The sequence below is a fragment of the Hyperoodon ampullatus genome (genome assembly GCF_949752795.1).
Source record: "Hyperoodon ampullatus genome assembly, chromosome: 20".
NCBI lineage: Eukaryota > Metazoa > Chordata > Mammalia > Artiodactyla > Ziphiidae > Hyperoodon > Hyperoodon ampullatus.
In genome coordinates this window covers 15,644,094-15,660,323 of record NC_136933.1, presented here as the reverse complement: position 1 = coordinate 15,660,323, position 16,230 = coordinate 15,644,094, and positions in this window count along the sequence as shown.

Below are 16,230 nucleotides of genomic sequence, written 5' to 3'. Positions count from 1 at the left end.
TCCGGGAAGATCCCACATGCCGCGGAGCGGCTGGGCCCGTGAGCCATGGCCACTGAGCCTGCGCGTCCGGAGCCTGTGCTCCGCAACAGGAGAGGCCACAGCAGTGAGAGGCCCGCGTACCGCAAAAAAAAAAACCCCAAAAAACAGAAGTCAATTATTTCCATTGACAAAATCAGTTTGGGAGTTAAAAAAAAACCTGTTCAGAGAGTTAGTCACACATTGGATCCTCATGGTTCCAGAAATGAGGAGTAATTTAATTAGCCTCTGTTGCACAGGAAGCAATGACTGGGATTCTACATCACTGTGGCACCAATGTTGTTATGGTTCACCAGCTTGGCTATCCGTTAACATCGGTACCCAGAGAATTTATTCTGCTCACCTTCTAAACGTAGGCAGTTCCGGGCATGAACACCTCCTGTCTCCCTGCCTCCTAACCAATATATTTCTGGGACTTCCCAAATAACCAGACTGTTCACATCAGAACCCCCAAGACATCTGCCATATCCTTCATCTCCTCCTCTTGTTTTTTCCTTTTCCACATCTGCTGCTTACAAATGTACTTGAAGGAGCCACCTTCTTGCTACAGCTGATGGAATCACAAATAAGGCCCAAGGTCAGTGCAAAGGTGACCTTGCTCAGTGCTCCTCAAGCTGTCTGTCCTCAAGGGGTCGCTGCAGAGCCAGCTCCGTGGAGAACTCAGGAAAGGATCCCTGCTGGCTGCAGTTGGTCCCTGGGACCAAAACCCAGCCCATCCTATCACATAAGGACTTTCTAATAAGTAGAATTGTTTGAAAGTAGAAAGACGTGCCTGGTTAGGTCATGATTTGCCCATACTGGCAATATTCAAGGGGTAACTGGATCTGGGTCATTCCCAGGCTGTTACAGAAGGAGTCTCTTCATTGGGTGAGAATTTAGACGTCAAGGCCACCAGGATACCTGCAATTCTGGGTCTGCTATTCTGAAATTAAGTTACTTACTGTCCATCGACACACTTAGAGATATGAAAAGAGTTTCTTCAACCATGGTACATTGTTTAGATCATGCGATTTATAAACTAGAAAAAAAGCATGGACAAAAGATGTGTTCTCTAACCTTTTTGGTTTACGTGATTATTCTTCTCCCCTCTTAACTAATATTTTGGTTTGGGACAAGACATTCATTTTGGACTCTTTATACTCTTGGTTTACCTACTTAGATCTGAATGTCAAACACTTTGATACCTACACTTATAACAGAGCCGAGGCTGTCTACGGCTGTTAGTGATGACTGGGCCCAGACCCGTGCTGCAGTGTGTGTGGCAAGGCACCTGGTGAGCAATCACTCAACGCCCCACCTTCCCCTTCAAGGAGATGGGGTTGGTAGGTCTTTTATCACTTCCTGGCTTCCTGTCACACATTATGCATCAGGGCAGGATAATTGACAGGATGTATACCGAGTTATGAGTAATAGTCTTTCCCCAACAGTACCTAATCTTTTATTTGGTTGCTGTTGCCCTTTCATTAGCATTTCTTACAAGGACAAGAGGTCTGCCTAGCGGAAGAGCTGACACATTTGTGGGGAAATAAAGTTGCAACCAAGGTAACTACTTTCATTCCATTTGTCGAAAAGTTAGGACTTAGGAGAAGCAAAAAAACAAACAAACAAAATCCCGGGAAACCAAAAAAACAAACCCCAAGACAGTCTAAATCGTTTTTAAAGGCTTAGTTATGCTCTCATATTTAAAAATACAATGTTACATGAGCCATGCATATGCAAACTATATGTGATATCCAAATCCATTCCCTCCTCTGTAAATAAAGGGGTGTATACAACCTCTGTGCTCTCTCTCCACCCAACAATTTGATATGAACCCAAGCATCATGAACATGGAAATAATTAATTTTAGAAAATGTAACTAAACACATTCAAATGTGTTTATGTATACACATATTTGCATTTACCCTGCGAAAGCAATACAGTCAAATATTAAAGAATCTATTTCCTCTCATAGGGAAATAAACTGGGAGAGTGACTTTGCCTCTGCTGGTGCACAGTGACATGAAAACCTTTCCAGCTCGGCCAGCTCTGGCCAACTAGCCTACTGTTGCTTGATGCACCTCTTCCTTCCTGAACCTTCCCTATTACACTCTTCCATTCCCCACCCTGTTTCTAAACCTTCTTCACTTTGTAACTTCATAGGGATACATTTTGGAATCTTGCAGCTCTTTTTATGGTTTTATGACCTCTTGGGAGAAAAGCTCCTCTAAAGAGAGAGATGAAACCATACCCTGTAACTTACAAGGCCCCTTATTAGGTAGAAACAAAATGATTAACTGACACCCCCCACAGGCTTGCCTCCAAGAGTACCAGGGAAAGAGCAGGAGTGGAAACAACTTGCTAACCAAGCATTCAGCTAGGCATGGCACAGGAGCATTGAGGGACTAGAATAAGGACAGGGAACTTTGGATGTCACAGGCTGAGAAGCCACCGCATGTAACACATGGAACACCCTCGCCCCCCAAATTGCACACACGACCCAAGAAGAGGCATGAAGGCAGTCGCACCTGCACATAGAACTCTTGAAACTTACACTTCCCACCAGTCATTTCTGAGCCCCTCCCCATCTCGCTCCCTATGTCCATGGTAAATACCCCAAATACCCCACTCAAAACCTGATCATGTTAATACCCCACTCAAAAGCTGATTGGGGAGACAGATCTGAGCATTGCCCCCTTCTCTTTGCTTGACTGCCCTGCAATAAAGCCTTTTCTCTCTCTGAAAAAGACCATTGCTTAGGTACCTGGTCTTTCTGTTGTGCAACGGGCAGTGACCCCGCTTGCTCCATTACAGAGAAAGCGAGACAGAGTTAGTCCCCCTCATTTCTTTTATCTTTATTACCATGGATTTCTTTCTCCCGCCCTGTTTCTCTAAACTTGCTGTCTCTTTAAAACTGTTTGAATGATTTTTTTAAGTCTAAGTACATGAGAAAAATGTATCTTATGGTTCACGACTTATGCAAAAATATTTAATCATTAGCCAACTAGTGGGACTGAGACAGAGAAATATTAGCCTGTATTTTTTTCTCCTCTGCCCACAAGTTTCTATCACCATTTGGGTACAACACAGGGTACTGCAAAGAGCATTAGAATGGGTCTTAGAGGACCAAATTTGGGATTCCTGTTGAGCTCCTACTAGGTCTGACTTCCTCATTTCATTTGTGCTATGCAAATTTAAGATATATGCAAATATACATATGTATGCACACACATACGTAGATATACACACATATTTTTATTTGATCATGTAATCACTACAAACTTCATTCTCTTTCTTTGCTTTATTCAGTATAAATTGATAAAGACTTGTCTTGCCGAAATTTTTACACAACGGAAGTTGATTTTTTGAGGGTATAGTACTATTGTTTTTCATTTGGCTTTCAAATAATTAATATTAGGAATCAGAGTTGTATGATATGTATAAAGATGTGCTGTCTACAGGGGATGTCAGATGTATGCTAACCCTCCATTGTGTAAAGAGATCATCTCTAAATCCCTTGAGCGACTGTTTAGCTAACGTTCAGAGTCTCTTAAGCTTATATTTGATGCTAAACCAAATAGGCCCTTAGGGAAGAATTAAGAACAAGCCAGAGAGTATAAGACTCTTATTTTGTTAAAGTTGAATACTATTTGTTGCATTAGGTATAACCAGGGTGATTACTCTGAGGGTTAGTTGAGTACTGTCTGCCCGCATGGCCTCTAAAATAAAGAGACCCAGGTACACATGTGGACTAAACGGATTAAATGCTTTTATCTTATTATTTGCCATTCGGAGGATCGCCCTTTCAGAAACCAGAATGTCATTCAGATTAATAGACAAGGTCAGGCGGCTCAGGGGAAGATGGCGGAAGGCTAAGACGCGGAGATCACCTTCCTCCCCACAGATACACCAGAAATTCATCTACACGTGGAACAACTCCTACAGAACACCTACTGAACGCTGACAGAAGACCTCAGACCCCCCAAAAGGCAAGAAACTCCCCACGTACCTGGTGCGCGAGGAGAGGGGATTAAGAGCGCTGCTTAAAGGAGCTCCAGAGACGGGCGCGAGCCGCGGCTAAAAGCGCGGACCCCAGAGACGGGCGTGGGACGCTGGGGCTGTTGCTGCTGCCGCCGCCGCCGCCAAGAGGCCTGTGTGCGAGCGCAGGTCACTGTCCACGCCCCCTTTCCGGGGAGCCTGTGCAGCCCCCTACTGCCAGGGTCCCGGGATACAGGGACGGCTTCCCCGGGAAAGCGCACGGCGTGCCTCGGGCCGGTGCAACGTCACGCCGGCCTCTGCCGCTGCAGGCTCGCCCCGCACTCCGTGCCCCTCCCTCCTCCCGGCCTGACTGAGCCACAGTCCCCGAAGCGGCTGCTCCTTTAACCCCGTCCTGTCTGAGCGAAGAACAGACGCCCTCCGGCGACCTACACACAGAGGCGGGGCCAAATCCAAAGCTGAGACCCGGGAGCTGTGAGAATGAAGAAGAGAAAGGGAGGGCTTCCCTGGTGGCGAAGTGGTTGAGAATCTGCCTGCTAATGCAGGGGACACAGATTCGAGCCCTGGTCTGGGAGGATCCCACATGCCGCGGAGCAAGTAGGCCCGTGAGCCACAACTACTGAGCCTGCGCGTCCGGAGCCTGTGCTCCACAATAAGAGAGGCCATGATAGTGAGAGGCCTGTGCACCGCGATGAAGAGTGGCCCCCGCTTGCCACAACTAGAGAAAGCCCTCACACAGAAACGAAGACCCAACACAGCAAAAATAAATTAATTAATTAAAAAAAAAAAAGAAGAGAAAGGGAAATCTCTCCCAACAGTCTCAGAAGCAGCGGATTACAGCTCCACAATCAACTTGATGTACCCTGCACCTGTGGAATACATGAATAGACAACGAATCATCCCAAATTGAGGAGGTGGACTTTGAGAACAAGATTTATGATTTTTTCCCCTTTTCCTCTTTTTGTGACTGTGTATGTGTATGCTTCTGCGTGAGATTTTGTCTGTACAGCTTTGCTTCCACCATTTGTCCTAGGGTTCTATCCGTCCTCTTTTTAAAAAAATTTTTTTTCTTAATAATTATTTTTTATTTTAATAACTTTATTTTATTTAATCTTTATTTTATTTTACTTTATCTACTTTCTTTCTTTCTTTCTTTCCTTCCTTCCATCCTTTAGACAACGAATCATCCCAAATTGAGGAGGTGGACTTTGAGAGCAAGATATATGATTTTTTCCCCTTTTCCTCTTTCTGTGAATGTGTATGTGTATGCTTCTGTGTGAGATTTTGTCTGTATAGCTTTGCTTCCACCATTTGTCCCAGGGTTCTATCCGTCCGTTTTTTTTTTTGGGGGGGGGGTTGTTTTTAATAATTATTTTTTCTCTTAATAAGTTTATTAAAGTTTATCGTACTTTATTCTATTTTACTTTATCTTCTCTCTTTTTTTCCTTCCTTTCCTCCTTCCTCCCTCCCTCCCTCACTCCTTTTTTTCTTTCTTTCTACTTCTACTAATTCTTTCTTTCTACTTTTTCTCCCTTTAATTCTGAGCCGTGTGGATGAAAGGCTCTTGGTGCTGCAGCCAGGAGTCAGTGCTGTGCCTCTGAGGTGGGAGAGCCAGCTTCAAGACACGGGTCCGCAAGAGACCTCCCAGCTCCACATAATATCAAACGGTGAAAATCTCCCAGAGATCTCCATCTCAACACCAGCACCCAGCTTCACTCAACGACCAGCAAGCTACAGTGCTGGACACCCTATGCCAAACAACTAGCAAGACAGGAACACAACCCCACCCATTAGCAGAGAGGCTGCCTAAAATCATAATAAGGCCACAGACACCCCAAAATACACCACCAGGTGTAGACCTGCCCACCAGAAAGACAAGATCCAGCCTCATCCACCAGAACACAGGCACTAGTCCCCTCCACCAGGAAGCCTACACAACCCACTGAAACAACCTTAGCCACTGGGGACAGACCAAAAATAATGGGAACTACGAACCTGCAGACTGCAAAAAGGAGACCCCAAACACAGTAAGATAAGCAAAATGAGAAAACAGAAAAACACACAGCAGGTGAAGGAGCAAGATAAAAACCCACCAGACCTAACAAATGAAGAGGAAATAAGCAGTCTACCTGAAAAAGAATTCAGAATAATGATAGTAAAGATGATCCAAAATCTTGGAAACAGAATAGACAAAATACAAGAAACAGTTAACAAGGACCTAGAAGAACTAAAGATGAATCAAGCAATGATGAACAACACAATAAATGAAATTAAAAATACTCTAGATGGGATCAATAGCAGAATAACTGAGGCAGAAGAACGGATAAGTGATGTGGAAGATAAAATAGTGGAAATAACTGCTGCAGAGCGGAATAAAGAAAAAAGAATGAAAAGAACTGAGGACAGTCTCAGAGACCTCTGGGATAACATTAAACGCACCAACATTCGAATTATAGGGGTTCCAGAAGAAGAAGAGAAAAACAAAGGGACTGAGAAAATATTTGAAGAGATTATAGTTGAAAACTTCCCTAATATGGGAAAGGAAATAGTTAATCAAGTCCAGGAGGCACAGAGAGTCCCATACAGAATAAATCCAAGGAGAAATACGCCAAGACACATATTAATCAAACTGTCAAAAATTAAATACGAAGAAAAATTATTAAAAGCAGCAAGAGAAAAACAACAAATAACACACAAGGGAATCCCCATAAGGTTAACAGCTGATCTTTCAGCAGAAACTCTGCAAGCCAGAAGGGGCTGGCAGGACATATTTAAAGTGATGAAGAAGAAAAACCTGCAACCAAGATTACTCTACCCAGCAAGGATCTCATTCAGATTTGATGGAGAAATTAAAACCTTTACAGACAAGCAAAAGCTGAGAGAGTTCAGCACCACCAAACAAGCTTTACAACAAATGCTAAAGGAACTTCTCTAGGCAACAAACACAACAGAAGGAAAATACCTACAGTAACAAACCCAAAACAATTAAGAAAATGGGAATAGGAACATATATATCGATAATTACCTTAAATGTAAACGGACTAAATGCTCCCACCAAAAGACACAGATTGGCTGAATGGATACAAAAACAAGACCCATATATATGCTGTCTACAAGAGACCCACTTCAGACCTAGAGACACATACAGACTGAAAGTAAGGGGATGAAAAAAGATATTACATGCAAATGGAAATCAAAAGAAAGCTGGAGTAGCAATTCTCATATCAGACAAAATAGACTTTAAAATAAAGACTGTTAGAAGAGACAAAGAAGGACACTACATAATGATCAAGGAATTGATCCAAGAAGAAGATATAACAATTGTAAATATTTATGCACCCAACATAGGAGCACCTCAATGCATAAGGCAAATACTAACAGCCATAAAAGGGGAAATCAGAAGTAACACAATCATAGTAGGGGACTTTAACACCCCACTTTCACCAATGGACAGATCATCCAAAATGAAAATAAATAAGGAAACACAAGCTTTAAATGATACACAAAACAAGATGGACTTAATTGATATTTATAGGACATTCCATCCAAAGACAACAGAATACACATTTTTCTCAAGTGCTCATGGAACATTCTCCAGGATAGATCATATCTTGGGTCACAAATCAAGCCTTGGTAAAATTAAGAAAATTGAAATTGTATCAAGTATCTTTTCTGACCACAATGCTATGAGACTAGATATCAATTACAGGAAAAGAGCTGTAAAAAATACAAACACATGGAGGCTAAACAATACACTACTTAATAACGAAGTGATCACTGAAGAAATCAAAGAGGAAATAAAAAAGTACCTAGAAACAAATGACAATGGAGACACGACGACCCAAAACCTATGGGATGCAGCAAAAGCAGTTCTAAGAGGGAAGTTTATAGCAATACAATCCCACCTTAAGAAACAGGAAACATCTCGAGTAAACAACCTGACCTTGCACCTAAAGCAATTAGAGAAAGAAGAACAAAAAACCCCAAAGTTAGCAGAAGGAAGGAAATCATAAAAATTAGATCAGAAATAAATGAAAAAGAAATGAAGGAAATGATAGCAAAGATCAATAAAACTAAAAGCTGGTTCTTTGAGAAGATAAACAAAATTGATAAACCATTAGCCAGACTCATCAAGAAAAAAAGGGAGAAGACTCAAATCAACAGAATTAGAAATGAAAAAGGAGAAGTAACAACTGACACTGCAGAAATACAAAAGATCATGAGAGATTACTACAAACAACTCTATACCAATAAAATGGACAACCTGGAAGAAATGGACAAATTCTTAGAAATGCACAACCTGCCAAGACTGAATCAGGAAGAAATAGAAAATATGAACAGACCAATCACAAGTAATGAAATTGAAACTGTGGTTAAAAATCTTCCAACAAACAAAAGCCCAGGACCAGATGGCTTCACAGGCAAATTCTATCAAATATTTACAGAGGAGCTAACACCTATCCTTCTTAAGCTCTTCCAAAATATAGTAGAGGGAGGAACACTCCCAAACTCATTCTACGAGGCCACCATCACCTTGATACCAAAACCAGACAAGGATGTCAAAAAGAAAGAAAACTACAGGCCAATGTCACTGACGAACATAGATGCAAAAATCCTCAACAAAATACTAGCAAACAGAATCCAACAGCACATTAAAAGGATCATACACCACGATCAAGTGGGGTTTCTTCCAGGAATGCAAGGATTCTTCAGTATATGCAAATCAATCAACATGATACACCATATTAACAAATTGAAGGAGAAAAACCATATGATCATCTCAATAGATGCAGAGAAAGCTTTTGACAAAATTCAACACCCATTTATGATAAAAACTCTGCAGAAAGTAGGCATAGAGGGAACTTTCCTCAACATAATAAAGGCCATATATGACAAACCCACAGCCAACATCGTCCTCAATGGTGAAAAACTGAAACCATTTCCACTAAGATCAGGAGCTAGACAAGGCTGCCCACTCTCACCACTCTTATTCAACATAGTTTTGGAAGTTCTAGCTACAGCAATCAGAGAAGAAAAGGAAATAAAAGGAACCCAAATCGGAAAAGAAGAAGTAAAGCTGTCACTGTTTGCAGATGACCTGATACTATACATAGAGAATCCTAAAGATGCTACCAGAAAACTACTAGAGCTAATCAATGAATTTGGTAAAGTAGCAGGATACAAAATTAATGCACAGAAATCTCTGGCATTCCTGTACACTAATGATGAAAAATCTGAAAGTGAAATCAAGAAAACACTCCCATTTACCACTGCAACGAAAAGAATAAAATATCTAGGAATAAACCTACCTAAGGAGACAAAAGACCTGTATGCAGAAAATTATAAGACACTGATGAAAGAAATTAAAGATGATACAAATAGATGGAGAGATATACCATGTTCCTGGATTGGAAGAATCAATATTGTGAAAATGACTCTACTACCCAAAGCAATCTACAGATTCAATGCAATCCGTATCAAACTACCACTGGCATTTTTCACAGAACTAGAACAAAAAATTTTACAATTTGTATGGAAACACAAAGACCCCGAATAGCCAAAGCAATCTTGAGAACGAAAAACGGAGCTGGAGGAATCAGGCTCCCTGACTTCAGACTATACTACAAAGCTACAGTAATCAAGACAGTATGGTACTGGCACAAAAACAGAAAGATAGATCAATGGAACAGGATAGAAAGCCCAGAGATAAACCCACGCACATATGGTCACCTTATCTTTGATAAAGGAGGCAGGAATGTACAGTGGCGAAAGGTCAGCCTCTTCAATAAGTGGTGCTGGGAAAACTGGACAGGTACATGTAAAAGTATGAGATTAGAACACTCCCTAACACCATACACAAAAATAAGCTCAAAATAGATTAAAGACCTAAATGTAAGGCCAGAAACTATCAAACTCTTTGAGGAAAACACAGGCAGAACACTCTATGACATAAATCACAGCAAGATCCTTTTGGACCCACCTCATAGAGAAATGGAAATAAAAACAAAAATAAACAAATGGGACCTAATGAAACTTCAAAGCTTTTGCACAGCAAAGGAAACCATAAACAAGACCAAAAGACAACCCTCAGAATGGGAGAAAATATCTGCAAATGAAGCAACTGACAAATGATTAATCTCCAAAATTTATAAGCAGCTCATGCAGCTCAATAGCAAAAAAACAAACAACCCAATCCAAAAATGGGCAGAAGACCTAAATAGACATTTCTCCAAAGAAGATATACAGACTGCCAACAAACACATGAAAGAATGCTCAACATCATTAATCATTAGAGAAATGAAAATCGAAACTACAATGAGATATCATCTCACACCAGTCAGAATGGCCATCATCAAAAAATCTAGAAACAATAAATGCTGGAGAGGGTGTGGAAAAAAGGGAACACTCTTGCACTGCTGGTGGGAATGTGAATTGGTACAGCCACTATGGAGAACGGTATGGAGCTTCCTTAAAAAACTACAAATAGAACTACCATATGACCCAGCAATCCCACTACTGGGCATATACCCTGAGAAAACCATAATTCAAAAAGAGTCATGTACCAAAATGTTCATTGCAGCTCTATTTACAATAGCCCGGAGATGGAAACAACCTAAGTGTCCATCATCCAATGAATGGATAAAGAAGATATGGCACATATATACAATGGAATATTACTCAGCCATAAAAAGAAACGAAACTGAGCTATTTGTAATGAGGTGGATAGACCAAGAGTCTGTCATACAGAGTGAAGTCAGTCAGAAAGAGAAAGACAAGTACCATATGCTAACACATATATATTGAATTTAAGAAAAAAAAATGTCATGAGGAACCTAGGGGTAAAACAGGAATAAAGACACAGACCTACTTGAGAATGGACTTGAGGATGTGGGGAGGGGGAAGGGTTAGCTGTGACAAGGCGAGAGAGAGGCATTGACATATATACACTACCAAACGAAAGGTAGATGGCTATTGGGAAGCAGCCGCATGGCACGGGGAGATCAGCTCGGTGATTTGTGACCACCTAGAGGGGTGGGATAGGGAGGGTGGGAGGGAGGGAGACGCAGGAGGGAAGGGATATGGGAACAGATGTATATGTATGGCTGATTCGCTTTGTTATAGAGCAGAAACTAATACACCATTGTGAAGCAATTATACTCCAATAAAGTTGTAACAACAACAAAAAAAGACAAGGTCATGCCTCCGCTACCACAATGAATCAAAACTGCGGGGGCAGGGGTGGGGTGGGGGGAAGAGGTGAGGAACAAATCTTGACCTAAATGCCATGAACTTTCTTTTTGTATTCTTGAGTCTTGGATTTTATCCATAGAAACACCAATATTATTCAAACAATAGGAAGTAGAAAAGATTCGTCACTATTTAGCAGAACTTTAAGGAAACAAAGGTCAACAAACATTCCTAAAAAAACAGATTTTTTAAACACTAACTCTCCTTTGGGTTAATATTGTGATAACCTAATATATGTTCTTTCATTTCAGGAAAATTATTCATGAACTTTTTTTTGTTAAAACACAGAATTTGCCTAAATTCTAAGTTAAAGCAATGCAAATACTTCTCTGTAAGGCTAGTTGAATTTTTTTTTTTTTTGGCGGTACGCGGGCCTCTCACTGTTGTGGCCTCTCCCGTTGCAGAGCACAGGCTCCAGACGCGCAGGCTCAGCGGCCATGGCTCACGGGCCCAGCCGCTCCGGGGCATGTGGGATCTTCCCGGACCGGGGCATGAACCTGTGTCCCTTGCATCGGCAGGCGCACTCTCAACCACTGCGCCACCAGGGAAGCCCTTTTTTTTTTTTTTTTAAATTAGAGGTTACATGTGCAGTAATCACTTGTATTTATTGTTCTTGCCACAGTTTTTTTTCAGGGATTCTTTGGAGTTTTTTCATATATTTATTCATGAATAAGATTATTTCTCTTTTTCCCATTTCTTCTGTTTGGACATAGCTCTGCTGGATGCTTCAGTAACTGCCAGGTCCCACCATCGCTTCCAGATACCACAGCAGGTATGGTACGAGGGTTCTGTTCGGGGCCTGCTGCCTCTCCTAGGCAGCATGCTTTGTGCACTGAGTGCCCAGCCACACTCCCGCTGAGCTGCCGGGTGCTATGGTCTCTGCCATCCTCCTGGAACCACTGTTTCCCACTGTTCGCTTTTACCCCCCAGACACCCAAAGCTGGATGTATAGGCCCTCTTTATCTGCAAGCTCTGCATCCATGGGTCGAAAATATTACCAAAAAAATTCCAGAAATTTCCCAAAAGCAAAACTTGAATTTGCCTCATACCTCATGGCAACTATTTACATAGCATTTACATTGTATTAGGTATTATAAGTAATGGAGAGATGATTTAAAGTATATGGGAGGATGTGTGTAGGTTATATGCAAATACTACGTCATTTTATATAAGGGACTTGAGCATCCATGGATGTTGGTATCCGAGGGGCGTTCTGGAACCAATCCCCCCGGGGGTACGAAGGATACTGAGAGAGGACTGTACCTCAGGCTTAAGCTGGCATACACTCTGTATAATGTAACTTCCTTGGTAAGAACAGGAAGAGAATGAGGGGAGAATTTTCCCAAACCCTTTAAGTAAACTTACTCATTGTGAACTTCCGTTATAATATATGTAGGCTGTTAATTCTTATCCATTGCATGTAGCCGTTCTTTACTTCTTCAGTTCCTTTACTTCTCTGTGCTTCAGTCTCCCCATCTGTAAAGTGGGGATAATAATAGTATTCATTTCATAGGGTTTCCGTGAGGCTTAAATGAGTTAATAAATGTTTCATGCTTAAGAAAGGGCTTATAGAATGACTGCTATTTAAGTGTTGGCTGTGATTATTTTCCTAGCTTATTGTAATTCATTTTGTCATATCCTGTCTTTCATTAGCTAACTGAATGGTTTTCACAGGTGACCTAAGTTTGTTTTTCCCTTTCTCTTTTTTATTTTTGTCTCCCTACTTCCAATGTGAGGATTTTCCTTTGAAATATCCTTCCTGCTTTTGTTTAGCGCTTTTGCTAGGATTCCTGATGTGGTTGATTTCTCATTCATTTACTGGCTAATCTCATTCAGCTTTTCCATCTCTTCCTAGGCAAAAATGGAAGGGTAGGTGGTGCTTAAGAATCAAATCAAGGATAAGCCAGATTTGTGACAGTGAGGCAGGATCCAGAAGAGGGGGATGTATGAATAAATTATCCCAGAGGCGGAGAGGATGAGGGGGAATGAGAGGAAGGTGCCCCTTGCTCCCCACAGCCTCCTCCCAATTCAGGGACTGCATGAGCCTTTCAAGGCTTGATGGAGAATCAAGAAATGGAAGTCCCTCCTGTCCCCACTCACCCGGTCCCCCGTCACTTCAGCCAGCTCACGGTGCCCTCGGCTGCGATCACTCACCCAACGTGACATGCTTCTCAAATCCCAGGCCTTTGTGCATCCCTTCCTTCTTCTCAGAATGAGCACCACTTCCTTCTTGGGGACAACCATCCTCCACCTCTCAAGAGCCAGCTCACAGCGTGGTCCTAACTAGCCTCTGAGAAGCCTTCCCCTCCCCCCATGTCCCTGACAGGGGCCCTGTTTGTCCCAACCCTTCCTCCTGTTGCCACCAGCACAGAACTTACTGAGGTCTTCATGATGAACCGGGCTTATTTCTCCAATTTGAAAGTGAGCCCTTGGAAGGCTGGGGCTTTTTATCTACAGGCCTGCTAAAGGGCCTGGCACCCGGTAACCAAACCAAACCAATGGTGATTACATGACAGACTGAATGACAGCAGAGGGAGGAGAGAGGACAAAAGTTGCTAAGAGGTGAGATTGTCCGAAAACTCCCTGTAAGTACAGGATAGTAAAATATTGCCAGATGGTAATAAGTAAGGGAGAACAGGGGGAACAAGAAATTGTTAGGAAGAATTCAATATCCTTCCTTCTGTGAATGAGGCACTTGACCCAGCTGTACCCTGCCAACCTCTGTCTACCTGGCTAGTTCAGCTGGGGCTGCTACACCTCACCCCCAGGGCTGGACATGACTGAGGTCAAGTTCACGGCTCCCCATTCACCCCTTCCTGACTATGCAATTGGCCACTCCCAGGAGGGTGAGGGAGCCTGAGAATGGAGCACGTAAAGTGCTGTGAGCACAGAGAGCTGGGCACGAGATGACCTCGCCAGCCACGTGCCGCTTCTTTCCCTGTCTCTGGGCGCCGTCCTTCACGGCGGTGACTTTAGAGCCCTTCAGAACTGGGGGCCCCCAGCTCAGTGCTGTAAGCCGCCTACTTGCTTCAGCTCCAGGCTTCGGGCCCCCCAGCCTCACCCTGGTCCGAGGTCTCAAGTTCAAGGCGGGGTCCCGTCTCAGGCCTGTGGCACCTCTGTGAAAAATACTTGTTTTAAAGTCACAGGCCGGGTGCTGCAATTAGGCCTCTGCCGTCCTCTCTCAGCTGCTAGATCCCATCTTAGGAAGCGCTGAGCCCATGGGTACCATTTCTGAATCTGTGAGTTAATTGTCTTGAGTTCCAGTCCATTCTGTTGAGAAAATGGGCCCCTGCAAGTGTTTGATGGGAGACACTTCTGGAAAGAGGTGCAAGAGCAGACCTCCCACTTCTCAGCCCAGGGAGCGAACGTCATTGATGGCCTGCTATGTGCGGGGGACAAGGCACAGCCTCGCCTTGTCCTCAACAGAACGGCGTCTTCCCTCCCCGTGGACGTGGCTGGTAGAGGCAAGCGGCTTCCTCCCACTCCTTGCCAAGGAGCCCAGAAGAGCAAACCCATCCAAGGAGCAACCAAACGTTCAGTCTGTTCCAAGGGGAGGGAGTGTGGGACTCGGTGGAAGAAACCTGTGCTGAGTCCCCTGCCCGCACCCCGGGGCCCAGAGCAGAGCGAGGGACCTGGCGGGGGAGGAGGGCCGCCCAGCTTCCTCCTTTCCTTGGCGCTCGGTGTGCAGACTTGCTCGCCTCTAAGTCTCGGCGTCTGGATCCCTCTGACTCACCTCTTGCTCTGGCCGGGAGGGTGTTTCCAGAGCATTCCATTGGCCTGACCTCAGCGGCAGCCCCGGCCTCGCCCACTGAGTGGTCTGTCACCCCTTCAGCCCCTCTTTCTGCGAGGAGCCCACTTTCCTGGGAACCGGGCAGGTCACGCCTTCCCAGAGGCCTTGGCCCGTCCACACGGAGGGAGTTTTTTTGTTTGTTTGTTTTGCGGTACGCGGGCCTCTCACTGCCGTGGCCTCTCCCGTTGCGGAGCACAGGCTCCGGACGCGCAGGCTCAGCGGCCATGGCTCACGGGCCCAGCCGCTCCGCGGCATGTGGGATCTTCCCGGACCGGGGCACGAACCCACGTTCCCTGCATCGGCAGGCGGACTCTCAACCACTGCGCCACCAGGGAAGCCCACGGAGGGAGATTTTGTGCAGAGCCGCGATACCGAGCGTTCTCTGAGCGTCCCCGGACCAGGAAGGGGAGAAATCCCGAGCTGGGCCTCAGGGCTTCTGCTCCACAGGGATCATTTGTGGAACAAGAAGACATCTTCTCGGTCGCAGGCACCCGTGTGGTGCAGAGAGGCTGCCAAGGGACCCTTCCCTTCAGCCAGGCCGGAAAGGACACCAGGAGGCAAAGATGGCCGTGCGGAAACAGGGGTGGGGGCCGCCTGGGGGAGTTTCTTCTCCATCTTCAGGAGTCCGTGTGGAAAATTCCAGTTCAGGCATGAAAACGGAGCCCTCAGAGGGGCCATGGAAAAATGTAGATTGGCCCAAAGGACATAATGAGATCTGATTCAGATGAAACTTCCAAAGAAAGCTAAAGGTTTAGGCCTTCACTGAGTCCTGTGTCACCAAATGATGTGGTGACTTTGATGCCCTCCAGCTCCCTTCTTTTTTGAAATGGAGTTAATTGTATGTCTTGCCATCCCCCAAAAGACACAGAAGGAGCATAAGCACTTAGACGGTGGTGGCATTATAGTAAAAAAAAATCACTAGTGTTCAGTCATCCCAAAGCAGGATTTGGAGCACCTGGGAGAGACCAGGTGTGGAGACCAGGTGGAGAAATTCCTCTCTGAGTTTTAACTACTGGGTTAAGGTTTCGGGTCTGAGCTCTGCCTGGGAAGGTGGGCAGACTCAGAAGGGAAATGAATGGTGTCCCCTGAGGGCTGACCACCTAGACAGGGTGGGTGGGTCAGCTGAGAAATTCTTATGGGAGGGGGAACTCTCAGGGCAGTATTTTAACAAGTGGCAATGT